The 10,453-nt window shown below is 42.5% G+C and overlaps 1 protein-coding gene across 1 annotated transcript in view; it reads left to right on the top strand.

The window, feature by feature from the left end:
• Positions 1-22: 22 nt before the first annotated feature.
• grinaa (glutamate receptor, ionotropic, N-methyl D-aspartate-associated protein 1a (glutamate binding)) overlaps positions 23-10,453 on the top strand; it is a 45,029-nt gene continuing 34,598 nt past the window's right edge. Inside the window, exon 1 of the mRNA XM_080859615.1 lies at positions 23-156. The gene's annotated coding sequence lies outside the window, so the exon portion shown is untranslated. The remainder of the gene's footprint in view (positions 157-10,453) is intronic.

The raw sequence follows: 10,453 nt of genomic DNA, 5'->3' as shown, positions 1-10,453 counted from the left end.
GGGTAGCCATAAGCGGCAGTAACGAACGCGCATCTCCCGTCGGCACTGCAGACTGAAAACCTGATAAACAAATAACCCATAGGAGCCTTCCCTTTGTATCAGATTTGGGAGATATTTTCATTTTTACTTGTGTGGAGGTCGCGAGACGGATTAAGGGTGAGTCTCTGGTGATGCATATCCACCGTTATTTGTAGCATTCCACGTAAGAAACATTATTGTCCGTGATTAGCAGGTCAGGTAGCGACAGTTTGCTAGCTAGCTAGCTCGCTAACACCAACGCAGCTAGGATAGCTAGGATATCTGATGCACAAGCTGGATAGCCAACAATCCATATAGATTAGGTGGCTAACGCCGAAACTTTTGTGTCTTTTAAAATAGTAACCATGGTTTAAAATAGCTGATATACCTCACACATAGCTTGGATGATGCACTCAATATAGTGCGGTGTTGTTTCGTCAGTCGTTATTTCCAGAAATCGCGCAGTTTCAATTGAACGCAGTCAACCTTGATGTAATACAAGACTATGCGATAGAATAAATGTTTAGTCAGAGGGTTTGATAATGTCCTGCCCGTTGGTCGTCTACGCGTGCACAATTAAGACATATACCCAGATCATATAGCTTAGTTGTCTTTAGGGTTAGGAATCTACACGTTACGTCTTCATTTTTCTGTAATACCCCTGTTACTATTTTGGGAAAAACAGGTGGCTCTCTGTATACGTTAACTTATCAAAGGGATAATTTCGCTAGGTATCCTAATTATTTTATTGAGAGTGAAGCGTATGTGGTGGAATTTTGCGCTGTAGTCATCCTGGAGTTTGGAATGTAGGTTATTTTAAGCCTAGTCCGTTTAATATGAATATAATCTACCATTAGATTATAGAATCACTCACTAGCGCAGATAACGATAGATCTCTTCTAGATCAAGAAGCTGTGTAACACGGAATGTCAGGCTACCTTTAGACACTGCTGGCTCAAAGCAGTAGAGGGATATTATTGACTTGAAATGTAGATAACGTTGAATTACTATCAACTTGTTTACTCTGGGCAGTTGCAATTAGCAATATCCTGACTGTTGAGAGACGAGATTCTTGAGTAGAACAGCATTCAGCGTTGCTGCGATGATTGAACATGAAGGAATGATTTCTAGATTATAATATAATATATCTCCTTTCAGCTAATACATGAGAAAATTACGGAGAGGGTATGGTCAATGTTGCATGTCAGACATAGCTGCTTTATTCTGAACTGCATAGCGTAATTCAAAATAAGTGATCGCCTTCTCTTTATTGTTCTGTACTGCTCTGTATGAAATGCCTGACCGCTTTATTTAACGCACCCCCTGGGATGTGGTGTCACGGTGTCCGTTTCAAATTGAACAGGACTTCACATCTTGCTTAGCTCTGTTATGCAGTGGAGTCGTGCGCGTTCTCCTCCATGCGGTTTTGTCATCATCAATTGCAATAAATGAGTCCCAGCGCTGCTTCCTGGCTTTCGCTTTACGAGCCGGCCGTGGCACGTTTCCAGTAGTGACTTCACATTTGGGAAACACGTCTGCCATGCCACCCCCCTAGTCATCTGTGCTTTTTGTAACTTTGTTTAATTTACTAACAAACACACACGATACTTTATGTGGGTCACAGTATACACGTTTGGCCGCTGTCGCCTATGCAATAGTGCTGACTCATGGTGATCCTGGAAAGGAAAACAGTATCATGTGCAAATGATATGTAATCAGTTATGTACACGTTAAGCCAACTCCACCCAGAAGCTGCCCGTTTTATTACGGATGACTGGAGGCTGTCTAGAGAGCACCGGTCATGTGATTATTCTGAACGTCGACATCGTAAAGCTCTACACAACACATGTATTGATTCCCGTAACTACCAGATGAGATCCAGCCACTAGTTAACAGTATTAGACAAACGTTGCGCACACGCAGCTCTGTTTGTACAGGGTTGCAGTTTGCATCCTATTAGGATACAGTACTATCTCCTCTTCCTATACACTGTCATGTGTTAATAAGACACGACATAGATGTTGCCTATAGGCTATGTAATGACGCCTGGCTGCATGAATATAACTGTAGATGAACATTGTTTGGTTTAGCAATGTAAATCTGGTCTTTAATTTTCACTCTGTCATGTAATTATAAAAACATAATACTGATTCAGGCTTATTTGACTGTATATCATTATATATTATACTTTATTTATATATATTTAGCTCTTATATATTTATATACATTCTTCCTTATAGAGAATTTCTCTCATTTGTGCCTGCCATATCAGGGTTTTTCCTGGGTCAAAATGGCTCTACTCGCGCAGTGTGTTACCTATCAGCAGACATCAATGTTTTTTTTTTGTTTTTTTTTACATTTCATAAATAATGGAGGCCATCATTTTGCTTTCACTTTAAATCAAAATATATAGACTAATTAATATATTGACAATAGTCCAAGCGCCATGGTGCTATCATGTATGGTTCAAAGATTATCAAGGTTAAACTCATATATGTGCAAACTACTGAACTCTATATCAACATCCAACAGCCTACATACCATTATTTTTACCAGTGGAGGCTGCGTTGGAAATCGATAATTTCAAACTTTTCACAGCATTTTGAGTGGAAATTGAATGTGCATTTGTACAGGTGTATTCGTGCACGTCGGGCTGGCCCTCGCAGTGGAACGACAGTTTTCAACCGCACCGGTTTATTACAGTGCATGAAATGCCCTGTATTGTTATTCCTAGGCTTCTTCTTCTTATTCTTGTTACATTTTTCTGCGATTAATTCAGCCCGAACCGCTTCGCTTCATTCCGAAACTTCATTCAAACTTTGTCGCGTAGGTCTTGTAAAAGACACTTATGCTATGTATTTTTCACTTTTCTAAACTTTATACTTTTTAAGATATTAAAGAAAAACGAATATAAATTTCTCCCATTGACTTACATTGGGCCATTATGACATCATAATAGGGTCTTTAAACTGGCTTGCACCTGTGCTTTACTGACACCTGTGCCAAATCAAAGGAACCTCTTCTCTCTCTGTCCCTCTCAATTTAACTGTAACTAGGAACATTAAGACACCATCCATTCTCTATTTTTTTTTCTCTCCATCTTTCTCTCTCAGTCAACTTTCTCTCACACTCAATCTCTCTTCTTCACTCCATTTTTATCTCCTTTTTTAAATATTTTCACTCTCTCTTTATCTCTTCATCCAGAGCCACTCTTGTTCACTCTTCTTTCCTTCTTCCACTCTTCTTTCCTTTCTTATTTTCTTCTTCCATTTTTCTTTCCTTCTTCCACTCTTCTTGCCTTTCTTTTTCCTTCATCCACTCTTCTTTCCTTCTTCCACTTTTCTTTCCTTTCTTCACTCTTCTTTCCTTCTTACACTCTTCTTTCCTTTATTCTTTCCTTCTTTCACTCTTCTTTATTTTCTTATTTCCTTCTTCCACTCTTCTTGCCTTTCTTTTTCCTTCATCCACTCTTCTTTCCTTCTTCCACTTTTCTTTCCTTCCTTCACTCTTCTTTCCTTATTTCACTCTTCTTTCTTTTCTTCTTTCCTTCTTCCACTCTTCTTTCCTTTCTTCACTCTTCTTTCTTTTCTTCTTTCCTTCTTTCACTCTTCTTTCCTTTCTTCTTTCCTTCTTCCACTCTTCTCTCCTTTCTTCACTCTTCTTTCCTTTTGTCTTTCCTTCTTCCACTCTTCTTTCCTTTCTTCTTTCCTTCTTTCACTCTTCTTTCTTTTCTTCTTCCTTTCTTAACCTTTGCATTTCATGCACTGGTATTTCCTTCAGGAAATGCATTTTCTAGTTATATTCGAGATGCAACACAAACGAGTTGAGCTTTCATTGATAAACCAATGCGGTTGTCTGCCCTCTTAAGGCCCGCGTTCTACTCGTACTCGTTCAAACGCGTGGACAAATCAAGTAATAGCCTACACCTGATTAAGTTCTCAACATAGCAGATATTTTAATACATTGAAAGCCATGAATATTGAAACTGACTGATGAAGTCAGGATGCATACGCAGGTTGAGTAATTAAGTGATTGGCAGCTGTCCGCTCTGTCCATTCGCGCACCTCACAGTTGCGTATAGACCCTTTCGCCGTTGGTAAACAATGCTCCTGCGTTCTAGGTTGCGCACGCATTCTGGGGGCAAAAGAAATGGCTTAAGTTCATACTTGCGTTCGCTTTATCCTAATGTTCTCGAAAGTTATGTTAATAAATTGACATAAAGTGATGGAATCCAACTTCCCGATCCATATTCGATCACGGATTGGATAGTTGACCCATCAAAATGACCAGATATTTATACATACTTAATTGAAAAACCCAGTGTGAACACAAAAGATACATTACGATCATTCAAGTCACTCGATGCCTATATCTACGTTGTCTGCGGTGCATGGCCATTGGCTGCTAACTTATCAAGAGCAAACACGCCTTACCTCTCCAATTTAGCTTCAGGTCTCTGGCTTGATTTACGGTTCTCAAATACCGAAGGGACAAAGTCGGGGCTTTCGTAGTTCATTGAGGCTTCTCGTAAGAGTAAATTAAGCACAGATTCAACCTACGATCATTGTATGCATTGTATCATTGTATGAAATGAATAGATGAATGTACTATGAACTAGCTAACATTAACGGTTAGCTAACGTTAATGGTTAGCTAACGTTAACGGTAAGTTAACCTAAAATTGCAAGGCTAATATAAGTTAGATATGGATAACATTAGCTATCTAGGGAGATGTTTTGGCCAACTAAGTTATATCAAATTTAACTAACACAATTTCAAATGAGCTAACATAAACAAAATTAACTTACCAGATATAAAATGTGAGCCACATGCGTGCATTTTAAATTATGTCTTCAGTCCACTTGTTTTATAGCTTGAAGCAACAATCTCCGCCTGTTCGCATTAAACGGTCTTTTCCCCGATGGAATGCGGTAGACAGTAGGGCCTTATACATGTGCCACTGAGATCAGATCAGTTTATCGTATCGTATTCGCGTGTAGGTGTGAAGATTTTCAAGGGAAACGGCTCTTGTCGTTACCTGTATACATGTGCAAAATGTGAAGCTGTTACATTGCCTCGGGCATGCGCAAAGACCACGGAGATGTGCTCCCACCTGGTTTGTTTACTAACAACATCAACGTGGATCCGCATCGGGCACAGGCAGTGTAGTGGCTTAAAGTTCCCTTCTTTCTATCAGCTCAGACCACAATAACCCAGATCAGACCACTAGAACCCAGCTCAGACCACTCTGCCCTTAATGAAGCCTGTCCCCCAGGTTACAGTTACTTGGAGGCAGCTCGCAGCACTGGCCGTGGTGGTGGCCTCGCTGTCATCCATCGACAGGACCTGGGCACTATTCGGCGACACTCGCTAAGCGGTTTAGCGAGCTAAATTCCAGGCTAAAAAAAGACAACACCGCTTTAGCGGATTCGGCGTAGCAACTTTTGCTCAATTTCCATGGTAATTAATCGCTTAGCCCTAGCCTGCTCCAGGGCAGGCTAAGCAAAGTTTAGCTGGCTAAACTTGCCACACCCACGCCAAAAGGAGGGATCCCATTGACAAGGAGTCATAGTTTGATTAGCGTAGGAAGAGATCTTTGCGATTGCCAAGAAGGTCCATTTTTCCATCATGATGAGTTCTTGTATGAGCGCTACCGATCCACCCGACAAGGAATAATTAATTTAGAAGACCTTCTAGAGTCATTTATTGCATACACCACCGTCAAACATTGAATGTCATCACTTTCTTGAGTGGTAGCCTTCATTTTTGTAATGTCGGCGATGCGGAGAACAAAGCACTCATAACTATATGACATTGGTACAGTTGATAAACCAGAAATAACTTTCATGCTCAGCCTGAGACGTGATTTTTAGTTTGCACATGAATACTAACGTTTTCTTTGATCCCAGGAAATTTGAGCACATAACCCATCACCATTACGGAGATATTGGCTAAAGTTGTTTTACCTACTTTAACTTACATCATTGCAAACGTTTCGTTTTGCAAACGTGTCTAGTTTTTGTGCAGTGGTGGATGTGGATGGTAAGGTGGTTGCATGATAAGAAGAAAGAAAGAAACACAATTTATTTGCATTGCTTCAATTTATTGAATTTCTTATTAATACATTTTCATTTAGTCATTTAGCAGACGGTTTTATTCAAAGCGATTTAAAACTACAATTCTTACAAAGGTGAAGGGAATCGAACCGGTGATTAACTGCATGTAAGCCCTACGCTCTGCCCGCTGCACCAAAGTCACATGTTCGGATCAAGAAAAGATATCACTACTTAGACAGCCTATGGACAGTTTCTTTAATGCTGTTGCAGTCGTGACAGTGATGAATTTTGACATGATTATGGTCTTGAATTCTTCATAACGCGTTCATGGTCATATCCCGCCTTAGCAGAGAAAAAAAATAGTCTTTTTCTTTGAGTTTAGACTATAATGCCGTTCAAAAAATCCTGGTTTTGGTTATCGACCTTTCATGCCTTTTAAAGCAGGACGTGCACGCGCAATTTAGCTGATGATTTTAGCCTGGGATAAATTAACGAGAGGTTAAAATAAATTAGCGCCCATCGCCAGACGGGCTTGGCCTGTTCTCAATTAGCGAGCTAGTTAATCTCCAGTTGCGAGCTAAATTAATTATCTTAGCTTCAGTTGTACACCGAACAGGGCCCTGGAGTTGTTCCCCATCCCACTGCCTACAACATCCTCCTGTGAGTGTCTTGCTTTTAAATGTAAGCCCCCTTTTCCCATGACTGTTATCCTCATCTACCGGCCTCCAAAACCCAATTCTGCTTTCATCCCAGAAATGTCTGATCTCCTCACAACACTCTGTACTACCTCTGGCAATATCATAATCCTGGGAGATTTAAATATTCATGTTGACACTCCCTCATGCCACTCAGCTGCCGACTTCCTTCAACTGTTGGACTCTCTGGACCTACAACAACATGTTGATGCTCCCACACATTCCAGGGGACACACACTTGACCTGGTCATCTCTAACTCCGCCCCCATCAGAAACTTACAGGTTTATGATCTTGGTGTCTCCGATCACAAGGTTGTGTCAATGGAGCTGCCTTTTCCTTCCCCCCTCTCAAAACCCAAGCGGCAGATCCAATTCAGAAACCTAAAAAACATCAACGCGGATGCCCTGGCCCTGGACCTTCAACTTCTCTCCTCTGGCTCTACTGACTTCCTCTGTGTTGCTGACTCAGTGGATCACTACAACCAGTCTATGAGCAGTCTTCTGGATCATCATGCCCCTTTAAAATCTAGGTCAGTTTCATTTTTGCGCTCGGCACCCTGGTACACCTGCGAGCTGCGGAAGATGAAGACGGCTGGGCGTGTCCTTGAAAGGCGGCTCAAGGCCTCTGGACTGACTGTTCACAAACAAGCCTACAGGGAACACAGGAGGGCATATGCAGATGCTCTGAGGGATGCACGGTCCAAGCATTACTCTACCATCATCAACAGCAGCCCTGGTAACTCCAAACAACTTTTCTCCACAATAAATCACCTTCTCAAACCCCCTTCACCATCCTTTTCCGAGGTCACTGAAGAAAGGTGCAACTTGCACATGACTTTCTTCAGACAAAAAGTTGAGAACATCCGCTCACACCTCTCCACCACTTCTGCCATGCCTCTCACATCTGCCAACTCACTGTTAAAGTCTGTCCCGCCCCTCTGCTTCTTCTCTGATGTCATGCAGGAAGAGGTGGAGGCTATCATCAGAAAAATGAAGCTGTCCACCTGTGCCTTGGACCCTTTCCCTTCAACCCTGCTGAAAACCAACATCTCTGCCATCTCTCCACTCATCACCAGGATCATTAACCTCTCCCTCCTGGCCGGCCATATCCCAAACTCCTTAAAAACTGCTGTCATCAGACCACTGTTAAAAAAACCCTCTCTTGATCCTGAAGTCCTTTCCAACTACAGGCCCATCTCCAATCTTCCTTTCCTGTCAAAGGTTCTGGAAAAAACTGTTGCAGCACAACTCCAAGATCACCTCAAACTTAATAACCTTTTTGAGAAGTTGCAGTCAGGTTTTCGTACTGGCCATAGTACAGAGACAGCCTTGGTGAGGGTCACCAACGACCTCCTGATGGCAGCAGACACTGGCTCCCCATCTCTCCTCATCCTCCTGGACCTAACAGCTGCTTTCGACACAGTGGATCACAACATCCTCCTCCACCGCCTGCAATACACCATTGGGCTCTCAGGCAATGTACTAAACTGGTTCACCTCCTACCTAACCGGCAGAACTGAGCACGTCGCCTTGGGCAGTGCAAAATCGTACACCCACAACGTCACCTGCGGCGTCCCTCAAGGCTCTGTGCTGGGCCCCACCCTCTTCTCCCTCTACCTGCTCCCCCTGGGAAATGTCATCAGCAAGCATGGGATTTCCTACCATTGCTATGCTGATGACACACAGCTTTACATTAGGACAACACCCACTTCTGCTGCACCTCTGCCAACATCCACTCTGACCACCTGCTTGGAGGAGATTGAGGCGTGGATGAAGGTAAACTTCCTGCAGCTGAAGAGTTCGAAAACGGAAGCCATACTAGTCGGCACACCACATCAGCTCCGCTCTTCCACCATCACTAGCATTACCTTCTCTGGCCAAAACATCTCTCTTTCTAAATCAGTTACCAACCTGGGTGTTAAAATAGATGCTGAATTGACCTATGACACCCACATCAAACACCTCTGCAAGGTTTCATTCCATCACCTCAGGAACATTGCCAAACTCCGGCCATCACTCACCCTGGCAGATGCAGAGAAGCTTGTCCATGCCTTTGTCTCCTCCAGACTGGACTACTGTAACGCACTCCTCATTGGGATCCCTGGCAAGAGCATACAGAGACTGCAATTAGGGGTGGGCGATATATATCGTCTGCGATAATATCGTCATTGTTGTTCAAACGATGTGCAAAATTACATTATCGAGTATTTAAATGACTTCGCCAAAAACAATGACACGCACGGGGAAACTGTTCACATCATGTTCTTAATATAGCCTACGGCGCAGCAGCGCTCCCCACAGCACGGCAATCACACGACTAGTGGGCCTACGTGATCACGTGACATGGTTTCTCGCATCCACTTTGCAACAGGTTAGCAGCGCATGGTGATGTCTGTTGTGCCTCCGTTGGTGTAGCATAAAACGTGAGTTTTATTAAAACATAGCGTGTGTAATCTGTAGCTATTTCATTCCGTTTGTTATCATTTCCTGCTGTCTGTCTCTGAACGTAGTTGAATATTGCAGGGGAGTCAAATGCTCCACGGCCGAAGTAGATTGCATGTTTTTAACTTCAGGGTTAATTCCCTTTCCTTTACGTCTGCTGCTGGTTAGTAAATACAGACAGCAGGAAATGTTAGCAAACGGAATGAAATAGCTACACATTACACACGCTATGCTTTAATAAAACTCACGTTACTCACATACTTTCACAGCACATAAATGTTTGTTGCTACATCCACACTATGCGTCACCGTTGTCCCTCCCTGTACGTGCTCCTTAAAGGAGCCGCACCATTTTACTAAACGTTCTTGCAATGTGAATCATTTAATTTAAATATACTTATTGGCCTTATTGTCAGAGATGGGCAGTATTTCAATTACTTGTATTTGAAATACTAGTTAATTTGCTTTTGAGTATTTTGTAATTTGTATTTGATAGGGCCGATAAAAAATCGAATGTAATTTGTATCAAAATACTTTAGAGTGGAGTAATTTTGTTATTTAAAATACTCAAATTACTTTCTAGTGTTTAGGCAGAAGGAGATTTTTTTTCTGTCAGATTCTACCACGAGACCATCTGATCTGCCTCTGAATGTCATTGTCGAATCAGTCAATTTGCCAAAAGTGTTGCTTCTTATGGCCCACCCCTTTTTGGGGCGAAAAGGAAATCACCCCAGATCTCTCTCATTGACTCTCATGTTAAATCAATTTTTTCCACAAAACAGGGTTGTGGTCGTAAACTAAGAAAGCTGTCTTGATCCTTGTCAATTTATCTTCATTAGTACACCGACTTAAAGGAGGTTCTTTCAAAGAGCGAATCCAGTTGTTGCACTGAACGTTAGCCATCTTGACAGAATGTGACTTGATGAAAGCTGTGTGATGTCCTTATACGCAATTAGAGCTAAGGTCCGGGACGCGATCTGGCACTCCGCGCCTGGGCGAGACTCTCCACTTTGTGAATGAGGCGCACCTCACCTAGGACGCGATCTGGCACTCCGCGCCTGGGCGAGACGCTCCACTTTGTGAATGAGGCGCGCCTCACCTAGGACGCGATCTGGCACTCCGCGCCGCATTGCATAGAGGCAGGGGCGCGGGCGCACATGAGACTCTTATTAAAGATCTTAGCCTACTATAAATGTTGTTGAGACTCTTACTAAAGATCTTACTCATTCTCACAGAGACAAAAC

The sequence above is a fragment of the Sprattus sprattus genome (assembly GCF_963457725.1).
Source record: "Sprattus sprattus genome assembly, chromosome: 20".
NCBI classification, from domain to species: Eukaryota; Metazoa; Chordata; class Actinopteri; order Clupeiformes; family Clupeidae; genus Sprattus; species Sprattus sprattus.
This window is presented reverse-complemented; position numbering and strand designations above follow the sequence as displayed.